Source organism: Grammomys surdaster, unplaced genomic scaffold (assembly GCF_004785775.1).
Source record: "Grammomys surdaster isolate TR1022 unplaced genomic scaffold, NIH_TR_1.0 135, whole genome shotgun sequence".
Taxonomy (NCBI): Eukaryota; Metazoa; Chordata; class Mammalia; order Rodentia; family Muridae; genus Grammomys; species Grammomys surdaster.
Window position 1 is genome coordinate 143,874 of NW_021604593.1, and position 12,491 is coordinate 156,364.

The window sequence follows — 12,491 nt, forward strand, 5'->3', positions numbered from 1 at the left end:
CTTAAACAACTGGCTCTGTAAAGCTTCAAGAAAAACTCATATTCAACCTGTTTTGGTCACAGTGGGAAAAAATTTAGTAAAATTTTAAGCTATTCTTCCCACATGCTTTGCTAATCTCACGTCAAACATTTTTTTCATTTATCGCCCAAGACATTTTTTTCAAGAGTGATTAATTTTTTTCTTTAATTGATGACTATGTTGTCAAGAGCCTACAAAGCCATTAAATCAGAAGAGTTACTCTCGGTCTGCCCAGCCAGGCCGGAGTATGAACTCATTAATGCTTCGCAAAAAAAAGAAAGAAAAAGAAAAAAATACTACCCTGCTGTTATAAGCAAAACGCAGGAGGCTGGGATTTATCTTACGATAGCAGCAATTTCAAGGATTGCAGCTCATCTTCTGTAAATATAGGGCTCCTGTGGGCTCCCTTTCCTCTGTGCCCCCCTCAGACTCCCTTTAAATGCTGCAGAGGCCACACAAATTCTCTTCTGTTAACAAGAAGGGAAAGAGCTGTGTCATTGCTGCCTCTTGTTTCGGAATAGTCAGCCTCCCCAGCCCTCATATCTCTCCCAGCAAGGCTTCAAACTGCAGCCCCTTGTGCAAGATCATTCTTGCTTACATAGAGATTCATTTTCTTTCTCAACTCCCAGTATCCTTGCACTACATAGAGAGCCCCTTGGGTAACTTTCTAGCTATGTTAGTGGAAGGGAGCCAGAGTGGGACCTGACATTTGGCATGCTTCCCTGCTTGAGAGGACAAGTTGACAGAAGCCAGATTTCTAACATGGGGGCCAGCAGCACACCCTTCCTTAGATGCATTCAGTAACAGTCTTCCACAACCTAACCCATTCCTCCTAAAGAAGCCAGTTTTCCTCCCATCACTCCCTATTTGTCCTCTTTGTTCCTTCAAGGGTGCAGAGTGGGAAGCAATTTCCATTAAAATCTATTCCTGTCTCCATTTTAAGGTCTCTGGCTTCTCCCTCTTCTGTCTGTATCCTTCCCAAACATTCCCCAGTAGCTCTGTCTGTTCGCTGTAGTAATTTGATCTCCAAGAGCCTTAATCTCTCAAGTGCACAAATTGTAGACCTGGCCTATGTCCTCACCCATTACTTATTTCAGAAAACAAATGGCCTGTAAGTGGAATCAAGTTATAAGTTGTCAGGAAAAGTGACCTTTCTTCCCCTCATCTCCTCCAGTCCTCACAATCGATGCCACCACTGCTCAAAGCCACTGAGTGTTGACCATGCATGGTCCTATGCCCCTGAAAAGATCACAGGCACTTAAGGAAGAGATAAGGGTGACAAGGGCTTTGTGATGTTTTAAACAGAAGCCTCAGAGTGCCCTGTGCCTGGGGTGGGAGTTGGACAAGGGACAGAATTTGTCATTCAGCAAGAGTAACAGCTGAGATGTCCATTTTTGTGTTTCAGAAGTAAGCATCAACTAGTATTTACTCCCCCAGTGACGGAAAGGGCAAAGGAGCAGCAAAATTAGCCTCCTTTCCAGGGACGTTGTACTACAGACATGGTATTCTGTTTGGCATCACAGTAATTTCCTATTTCTCACTATTATACTGAGCTTCCTGCCAACCTTACCAATGTTAAGAATGTGCTTTCTCACACTGTTGCTAAGTGCCTCATCTACAGACATTCATGCTAATGCCTCAGTCATACCATTGTGTATTCCTTACTGTTCACCACTAAGAATCACAATTAAAAAGCAGAATACAACAGACTGGGAACACCAAATACAGAGGTAGTTACACATAGTCACGTGTCTTTTAACACCCAATCTTCCATTTGGTTGTTTTAAGTAAAGGAAACAAAATTGAAACTCATGAGACTGTTGCTGTGATTAGAAGAACTAATAAGTGATTTGTACACTATCTGGCAAGCACACTATTGTTATTAGTGGTAGTGGTGTTGGCAAAGTGCAATAACTGTTCACAGATGACATCTTGGCTAACCCTCTATGTATGGCATGACTCCTTAAACACAGACATTTGTGACCTTTGAGACGTTGTGGAGACAGAAAAGCCTACTCAAAGCCAAGCTTTTCCAAAGTTTCCAAATACTTCTAGAACTTAACCTGTATCTTGAAAATAAAAAAGAGCAGCTCACTTTCCTATCTGATATGTGGGTATTGTTTCTTTTTTGTTTGTTTTATGTGTCTATGTGAGTATCTGATATGTATGTGCTGTCACCCATTGAGGACAGAAAGAGATGTCAGCACCCCTAGAGCTCCAGTTTCAAGTGGTTACTATCTACTCAGTATGGCTGCTAGGAATTGAACTCAGGTCCTCTGGAAGGGTAACAAGTACTCTTAACCACTAAACCAGTACCAGGAACAACTTATACCTAGCTATATAGTAAAATTTCTCTATCACAAAATAAAATCACTTCTTACTTTGGTAAGTAAAAAGTAACATAGTAAAAAGAGCCATAAGACAGGGCATTGTGTTTGTTTACCCCTGTGCTAGACAAGAACTTTGAAATCATATCCCTCAATTATATTTCTTAATTACATTTGTAAAATACATCTTCCATGAGATCACTGTGCACAGTAACAAAAACCAATCACAACAGAATTAAGACTGCAAGAAAAATACTCAAACTCGGAAAACTCTCCTAATTCACATCAAATTTCCTTTATTTCTGGCAACATCACAAATCATTTTACTCTGAGTAACCAAATGACCTGAGTTTTAGGGGTGTAGGACAAAAAGAACATACTGACTAGTCACTACTTTTATCAGGTTCTCAGCTGGCCATTGCACAAATATGTGTCACAAAGAGGAAAATTTAATTTTCTTTTTGTTTTTAACAAGTTTGGTTGCTTTAAGACTATGCCTTGTATAGCCTAGGTTGGCCTTGAATTGGATCTATAGTAAAGGTTAGCCTTGAACTCCTGATACTCCTGCATCCAACTCCCAAGTGCTAAACTTATAGGCATGTGGCACTATGCCTGGCTTCTGATTTTTATTTCTAGTTGGTGAATGAATGCTACTCTACAAACTAAGCACATGTCACACAATAAAAAAGTGCGACAAATAGGCATCCCTAAGAGTTGGTATAACACAAAGTAGCTTTTAAAGTGGCATCTCATAGCAGGCATGGCTATGAGTGTCCATGTCTCTAACCAATCCCAATCCCCAAGAGGTAGAGGCAAGAGGCTCATGAGTTCAAGGCCAGGCCGGGCTATATAGTGAGGTATTGCTTCAAAAATGTATTTTGTTTTTAAGGGCCAGGATGCTTGAGCTCCCTCTCCACAAAACATACATTTTGCAATAATATTGTGCCAGTTATAGTCTTCTGAGAATTGGGAGGGACCAGCTAACATGGGCAACACAGAGCAGGGAAAACAAGAGAGACCTAGGCTTAGTGAGGTGGAATTACAGAGCTGACTCCTCAAGACTGTCCTCTGACTCTACAAGTGCACTGAAAGTATACCAGAGCATTGATGGACACACACACATGCACGCGCACATGCACGCACACACACACACACACGCACACGCACACGCACACGCACACGCACACGCACGCGCACATGCACACACATCACCCAGACTTAAAATTGACTTTTTTTCCAAACAGACATTTTTTGGTTTTCATTGGTAGAATCATTGATGATGTGTCTACAGACACAGTTTATCGGAAATTCATGGCGACTTTAACAGTTTCCTACTTACCCACAAAGACAAAATGAAGTAAGAAAGCTGCAATACAATATAGTTAAGTGGCTTTTATAATTCTTTTAATGGCAATGCCAAAGAGTATTTATTAATGGAATGGTTCAACCTGGAGGAATTCTAATGAGGGACAGAGGGATCTACCCTCTGTGTTTTCCTAGTCAGCATTTTCTCAATGACTCGAGACTAGTAGGCAGCAACTGCACAGGCCAATCCAGAACTGAGTTGAGCCCTTCTGGAATAAGAATTATGGCTGTCTAGGACAAGCCACATCCTAATTCACTAAATTACTACCAGTATTCTACTTGAGATTGAGTGCATGTCCTCAATTCATACGTTTGTATTTAAGTTGACTTTTGGCTTCTATGTTCGCCATTAAAACAAATTCCAAGTCTCCATTCATCACTTTGGACCTCTTATTTTAATAGAAAGCCTTGTTTGGCCCTGTTTCTCTTTTACAATTCTTGGGATTTAGCCACAGAATAAAATAAAAATGGAATTTGGCACTAAAGAACATTCTTGTTCCCAAATGGAGTTTAGCCAAAATAGTCATTGATTTTCATACATAGATGGACAATCAGACAGATAGTAGGTCAACAGACAGACAGACATGTGTAGATATGGACGTTGTTGAGTATTTTTGCATTTTAACTGTTTTTCCAAGATATGACCAGTTCAGCCTAAATGAAATCCCAGTTCTGCCTTCTGAATGCATTGTTTCTACTGCTTCAGGGAAAAAAAAATCTACACAATTCTAAACAGTATCCATTCACATATCAAGATATGAAATAATTGTTGGTCTTGGGTCATTTATATCTCAACTCCTTGACAGTTGACAGTTTACTTCTTCTATCCACTTCTAATCTCTCTTGATTCTCATAAAATGTTAATGAGCTGGCATTGATGGAGAAGCTTAATCCCAAAAGGGAAAAGATTATCATACTCTCCAGGAAGCAAATATCTTCCCAGGCCTCTTTTTCTCTTTAAAAGAGTCTTTCTGAGCTGGTCTATGGTGGTGCATGCCTTTAATCCCAGCACTCCAGAGACAGAAGCAGGAGGATCTCTGTGAGTAGAGGCCAGTCTGGTCTACAGGACGAGTTCCAGGACAGCCAGGGCTACACAGAGAAACCCTGCCCATAAACAAACCAATCATTTTTTCTTGAATTTTTATCCCTTTATGCTTTGTTGAAACTGGGTCTTATGCGAGATCTTTTGTTAGGTTTTGGAGATGTCTCTGTACAGACTGTGTAGTGGCTAGACTAACTCACGCTCTTAGCATCAGGAAAAGGCTCCATTTTGTCCACATCCAGGCCAGCATTTGTCATTTTGTCGCTCAATGACTGGGTAAGATGAAATATCAACATTATTTGCATTTCTATGATGTCTAGTAAAATTGAATATTTTCTCATATGCTTGCCGACCATTTGTATGCTGTAATTTGAGAATGTTTTGTTCATATTATTAGACCATCTATTGATCGGGTTGTTTAATTTTTTGTTTAGTTTTTTTAAATAAGTTTTTGTGTATTTTAGATATTAAATGTCTGTCAGATGTATAGCTTGCAAAGATTTTTGTCCCATTATGTAGGCTGTCTCTTCTTTGGATTAATTATTTCCATTGCTGTACAGAAAATCTTTAGTTTAACAACATCTCACTTACTAACTGCTTGCCCTTTTCTTGCTTTTCTTGTCTCTTTTCCTTTTCTGTTCTGTTTGGTTTATTTGTCATTTTGTTTGTGGTTTGGGTAAGTTGGGGTTTGTTTTGTTTTGAGGGGATTGGTTTATAAATATATTTGTGGGAGGATATTGGGAATTCAGACCGAGGCCTGTCACACACTTTACAAATGCTCTACCACTGAGCTCCATCCCAGGCTCCTCTGCCTCATTATTGACTTTTACGGAATCTAACATCTGTCTACTAAACATATACGCCTCTAGTAGGAATCTTACTATTGCTCAGAAAACTAGTAATTTCAAGTATTTTACATGGAATGCTATTTAACTTTTTTTTCACAATTACAAACATTTTTAATTTTATAGTTGTTGTTGTTTATGAAACAGGGTCTTGCTGTCCTGGGACTCCCTTTGTAGACCAGGCTGGTCTTGAACTCACAGAGATCCATCTGCTTCTGCCTCCTGAGTGCTGGAATTAAAGGTGTATGCACCACTGCCTGTCTCAAACTTCTTTTTTTTACATACTTCATTTTTATATTCTCTTACATACATGTGTATGTGTATGCATGTGAGTATATATATATATGTGTGTGTGTGTGTGTGTGTGTGTGTGTGTATGTGTATGTGTGTATGTGTATGCATGTGCATATATATACATATGTATATATATGCACATGCATGCACACACACATGCACTACACTATACTTTTTTACACTTTTGGTAAAATCATGCTGTAAAAAAGGATTTATCTTCCATAAGCTTCTTGTATTCTCAGCCTTTGCTGGAGGCAGTAATTTCCCACTCACAATATTCCATGGAAGTAGTGGGGATCTACAGATGACTTTGATTTTTTCAGTATGAATCCCACTCATTTTCTTAATGATGGATTTTACTATAATTCATTTAGCTGTTCGACATACAACAGAAAAAGGAAGATAAAATATATGACATCAATTTTGGTTTCTATGAATATTAACAGATACTTTGAGGCATTCTAATGAGATAATTACCTTAACAAAGCTCATTTTATTAAAGTTATTTGAAATAACATTCATATTCTCCCATTTTGCTTTGTATTTTTCCTTCTTTTCTATCAGAAGCAAATGGACCATACTATACTGAAAGAGTTAAGAAGAAAACCCTGGTTTAATTCTATGACTATCACTGAAAAAGTCTTTGTGCTGGATGCACAACAACATACCTCAACTGATGCTAACTTTAGCTGTTCCTCATATAACAGAAAAAATGAATACAACTTCCAAGTAAATCAACATTTTATGATTTCTTTTTGTTCAAATCTATTGGCCAGCTCTCCAATAAATGCAGAGAATACAAGACAACACTAAAAGTTGAAACATCCAAGTTGAAATAGAAAAGTGGCCGTTACTAGAAATGAAAAGTTGGTTTCTAGTAGAAGTTGGTGAAAGCTTCACTGTCCCTCTTTTTAATTCAGGATCACATTGATTACAGCAGAGTGTCATCCTCAGATCTTCAATATCCTCCCTAATCAAATTTTAATCATAGCCTCCCATCAGTGGCGTTCTGTAGTATCTCAGGCTGAATGAAGACACTTGTGATCCAGCTGTCGTAAGTTCATTTAAAATTTTAACCGTGTATGAAACATTTATTGGTTCATAAATTAGCATACACACAGGATATATTAGACAGCCATGACATGTGGGATACGTGGATTAGTTTTCCTCAAGAGCTGTGGAGTAAGGAAGATTTTTAAATCATTCTTTCTAAAGGTCAATAATGACACCCGATAACCTGTTAAAAACATGACAACAATCCTGATAAAGCCCAGCTATATTCTCTTTAATTTATTTTTATTATCTTTTGTTTTTCTATTTATTCTGGTTCAATAGTATTTAAAAATACATACTGAACAAATTCAACTTATTTAATTCTCTAAGTCAGTAAAAATTAAAGTGCTTTTAAGTCTGATTCCTTGGTATTGATATATCTCTCCAGACTTTAACCTCAGCATATGCAAATGAACATGTATTTTCCCAAAATGTAATATTCTACATATTATTGCACCATGCTGCTTTTTAAAGTTTTTTAACATATGTGATTGATGTTTTTCCTTTTAATATATATAAGTTTTGTGTGTTACATATATGGCAGGAAAATATATTATACAAATATATAATAAAATACATAACATTTTATAAATTATATAAATATATAACTAAATATATATTTTATAAATTGTATAACTATATAATGTATTTCATAAATTATATATAGTTTATATTTTTTAGATGTATATGTAAGTATGTTTCTGTGTGCCACATGTATACAGGTGCCTTTGGAGGTCAGAAGAGGTCATTAGCTTATTTATAAAATTTATACATATATTATATACAAATAATTATTTATATGTACATATATTATATAGATTTTGTATAATATATATTATACATAGTACTTTTTCTTCTCAGTAAATGTTACATAATATTCATTGTATAAATATTTCATAACATTTTACTCTGTAATTGAATATTTAGGTATATTTCTGAAAGTATATTTATATACATGCTTTTATATTTATTCTGAAGGACTTTATTTTAAAAAATAAATAAATAAATTTATCTGTCAGGCAGCAGTGGTACACACCTTTAATCCCAGTATTCAGGAGACAGAGGCACACAGAACTACCAGGATACCCTGTTCTACTGAGTGAGTTCCAGAATAGCCAGGGTTGTTACACAGAAAAACCGTCTCGACAAACAAATAAATAAATAAATTTAAGAGTTTAGGTGTGTGTGTGTGTGTGTGTGTGTGTGTGTATGCCACATCCATACAGCTGCCTTTGGAGGCCAGAAGATAGCATCAGATCCCATGAAGCTGGAGTTACAGGCATTGTGAACAGCCTGGTACGGATTCTGGGATCTGAACTGGGGCTCTCTGGAAGAGCAGTAAGTGCTCTTAACCACTGAGAATTCATATTCAGATTTTATTCAGATATACTAAAATGCTTTTCCAATTTATGCTTTTTATCATGCTCATCAATCCTAAATGAGATAATTCATTAATGTATGATTTATCTACAAAATTCCTAGCTCATAGTATACATAAAAACAGAATCATGTTTACCACATTTTTCTTTCCTCAATAAAGGTGTCACAATCTAATTTATATGACTCCTATTAATACCAAAAAGATTCCTGGGAAATTCAGCCCATTTATCTGAATATATTTCATTTAAATTTACTAATGTATTTCAGTGTTTTGAGTTATTTTTACCATATACCCAGGAATATCAAAGTCTGTGTCTTTAAAAAAATGTGTTTATAACTAACTCTTCCAACTGCCATTCAACCTTTTGGGCATTTAAAAAAAATCTTAGATTTAATTCTTAGATAAGTGAAATATTTAAGCAAACCTTTAAAACTTCAAGTCTGAAGCTGAATCCAGTGCATTGAAGTTCGTAGCTCACACTTAGACAACAAATTGCAGTCTCTTGACAAAAGCAGGAATGGACAGTTAATAGTTTCAAAATCACAATTGAAATATCTAGTGTCCTATTGTACAGTAAGGTGAGCATTGTTCACAGTAATTTTTGGACACAAATAACATGTATATACAATTTAATAAATAAAGTTTAAAACCCATCAAGCAAATATCTGAGAACTTGAGAATAAAAAAAAAATCCCTGTCTTCATCTGTGGCTTCACTGTCCACATCTTCAATTCCCTATTGTTAATTGTGGATCAAAAATATAATACAGAACAAGAAGATATCATAGAGGTAGAAATAAAATCTATCACAAGTCTGTATATATAGGGAAAGAATTTAGCATGAATGGGAATACTTCATTTCATTGTACTCATTTTTCATATAATTTTTTGTTGCTTTGTGTGTAGTTGTTTCGTATGTCCTGCCTGCATAAATGCTTATGTACCATGTGCATTCCTGGTGTCTGCAGAGCAAAAGAGTCTGTGGGATTGGACTGGAGTAACCGATGGTTGTGAGCTACCATGTACTTGCTGGGCTTGGGCCCAAGTCCTCTGGGGTAGCAGCCAGTGCTCTTAACCACTGAGTCACCTCTCCAGCACCTGTACTTACTTTAATTGTGTTCTACATATAATGATGCTTGTGGCAATTAACTATTAAGAAAGCCTTGCCCAGCAGTAGTGGCACACACCTTTAATCCCAGCACTCGGTAGGCAGAGGCAGGTGTACCTCTGATCTACAGAGTGAGTTCCAGGACAGCTAGAGCCCTGTCTCAGAAAGAAAGAGAGAGAGAGAGAGAAGAAGGGGGAGGAGGAGGAGGAGGAGGAGGAGGAGGAGGAGGAGGGAGAGGAGGAGGAGGAGGGAGGGAGGGAGGAAGGACACCTCTTAGTAATATCTTTACAGTAGTTGAAATGATCATTAAACATTTCAACAATAAATCATGTTAACTAAAATATGTATGTCATTTTTAGACAGTGTTATTGCATGTAATTGGCTCCCGATTCTGGTTCCTACTTCCTCTCAAATTTATGTCCTCTTTTTATTATTATTATTATTACAAACACACACACACATACACACATAAACACACACACTGTGGTGGTTTGATAAGAATGCTCTCTGACTCAACGTTTCCTGAACCTTGAGTGTAGGGACTGTGTTGTAGATTGGTGCTGGGCACCCTACTGTCAGTGGTTCCCTGAATCTTGACCATTGTGCTATTCTGTAATAGTCTTGACCTGTGGCAAAACAAAGCATCTTTGATAAAAGCTGCATTTGTCTTGTGGTTATTCAGGATATGCAGTTAGAAATTATATTGATTTAAGAAAATGGCCTAACTAAGATCTCTTATAGGTTTCCAACAATATATATTTAGCTGGGTTTTTATAGTATGAGGCATGATTTCCCTCCTATTGAGAGGTTCTTAAGTGAAAAACAGATAGCTATTCGCTACTCCCAAGATATAAGTATCATTATCCACCTTTGGGGATATCTCAAAGTGATAGTCATTGTTGCAGTTTGTAAGGTTCATAGATAGGGATATTGACTTTTTTCTCCCCTGGAAACTTGTATAGCACCTTCAAGTTCTGTGAACTAGTCCTCAGTGTGGGGGGCCTCCAAGTCATAACCAACTAATTTCTCCAAGTCCTGTGTCCAAAGTCTGGTGTCTTCAGCACTAGGGACTTACTTTCAACCTGTGGAAAATAACCAAGACTAGAGCTGTACTGTTCTTGATTCCTCAACCACAGCTAAATCTCTTATAGCCTCCATTTTTCCTATTTCGACCTTAGTTCTGTGTCCAAGTTATGATCAAACTGGATTTAACAGACATCTACAGAACATTTCACCCTAACACAAAAGAACATACCTTCTTCTCAGTACTTCACAGTACCTTCTCCAAGATTGACCATATAATTGGACAAAAAACAGGACTCAACAGATACAAGAAGATTGAAATAATCCCATGTATTCTATCGGATCACCCAGACTCAGGCCAGTCTTCAATAACAGCAAAAACAATAGAAAGCCCACATACTCATAGGAACTGAATAACTCTCTACTCAATGATAATTTCATCAGGGAAGAAATAAAGGAAGAAACTAAAAAGTTTTTAGAATTTAACAAAAATGAAGAAATAGCATATTCAAACTTATGGGACACAATGAAAGCAGTGATAAGAGGAAAATTCTTAGTACTGAGTACCTTCATGAAGAAATTGGAGATATCCTACACTAGTAACTTAGCAGCACATCTGAAAGCTCTAGAACAGAAAGAAGCAAACACAATCAAGAAAGGTAGATGGCAGGAAATAATTAAATTCAGAGTTGAAGTCAATCAATTAGAAACAAAGAGAACCACACAAAGAATCAACAAAACTAGTAGCTGGTTCTTTGAGAAAATCAACAAAATAGATAAACCCTTAACCAAACTAACTAAAGGGCACAGAGGCAGTATCCAAATTAACAAAATCAGAAACAAAAAGGGATACATAAAAACAGAAACTAAAGAAATTCAAAAACAACCATCAGAGCCTAATACAAAAGCCTATACTCAACAAAACTAGAAAATCTGGATGAAATGGATGATTTTCTAGACAGACAGAAGTTAAATCAGGATCAGATAAACTGTCTAAACAGTTCCATAACCCCTAAGAAAATAGAAGAAGCAGTCATTAAAAGTCTCCCAACCCCCCACCAAAAGCCCAGGGTCAGATGACTTTAGTCCAGAATTAGACCTTCAAAGAAGACCTAATACCAGTACTCCTCAAACTATTCCACAAAATAGAAACAGAAGATACTACCCAATTCATTCTATGAAGCCACAGTTACGCTAATACCTAAGCCACACAAAGACCTAACAAAGAAAGAGAGCTTCAGACCAATTTTGCTTATGAATACCTATACAAAAATACTCAATAAAATTCTTGCAAACTGAATCCGAGAACACATCAAAATGATCATTTGCCATAATCAAGTAGGCTTCATCCCAGGGATGCAGGAATGGTTCAATATATGGAAATCCATCAATGTAATCTGCTATTCACTCTAGAGTTCCTTTTCCCCCACCCAATGGTCCTTTTTAAACTTCCTGTTTTCTGTGGTTACTCCAGGTTACATATGCACACATTAAGATTCAGAGCTAGGAACCAGCAATGTTTGCCTTTTTTGGTCTGTGTTACCTCACTCTGTATAATATTTTCTAGTTCCTTAAGTTTATCCCAAAATTTCATGATTACTTTTATTTTCTTTTTCCCACATCCTTGTCAACATTTGTTGTCACTTGTTTCGTTCATTTTAATAATTTCACTGGGGTGAGATGAAATCTCAGAGTAGTTTTAATTTGCATTTCCCTGATTGCTAAGGATGAGGTAAGACATTTTGAGGTATTTTTATGCCTTTTTTATTTCTTCTTTTGAGAACCCTCTATTCATAGTTATAGCTCACTTTTAATTGGGTCATTTGTTTTCTTTACTTTTTTTGAGTTCTTTATATATTCTGGATATTAATCCCATATATGACTGGCAAAGAGTTACTTTGCAGGCTTCTCTTCACTCAATTGATTATTTTATAAAGTTTTTTTTTTTTAATGAGGTCCCACTTGTCGGTTGCTGTCCCTAATTTCAGAGCAAACCAAATCCTCCACCTATGTCATGTAGGGCATTGCCTATGCTT

The 12,491-nt window shown here is 36.8% G+C and overlaps 1 protein-coding gene across 11 annotated transcripts in view; it reads right to left on the bottom strand.

Annotated features, from left to right (window-relative positions):
• Positions 1-12,491, bottom strand: part of LOC114617219 (protocadherin alpha-4) — a 238,010-nt gene that overhangs the window by 42,521 nt on the left and 182,998 nt on the right. The window lies entirely within an intron of this gene.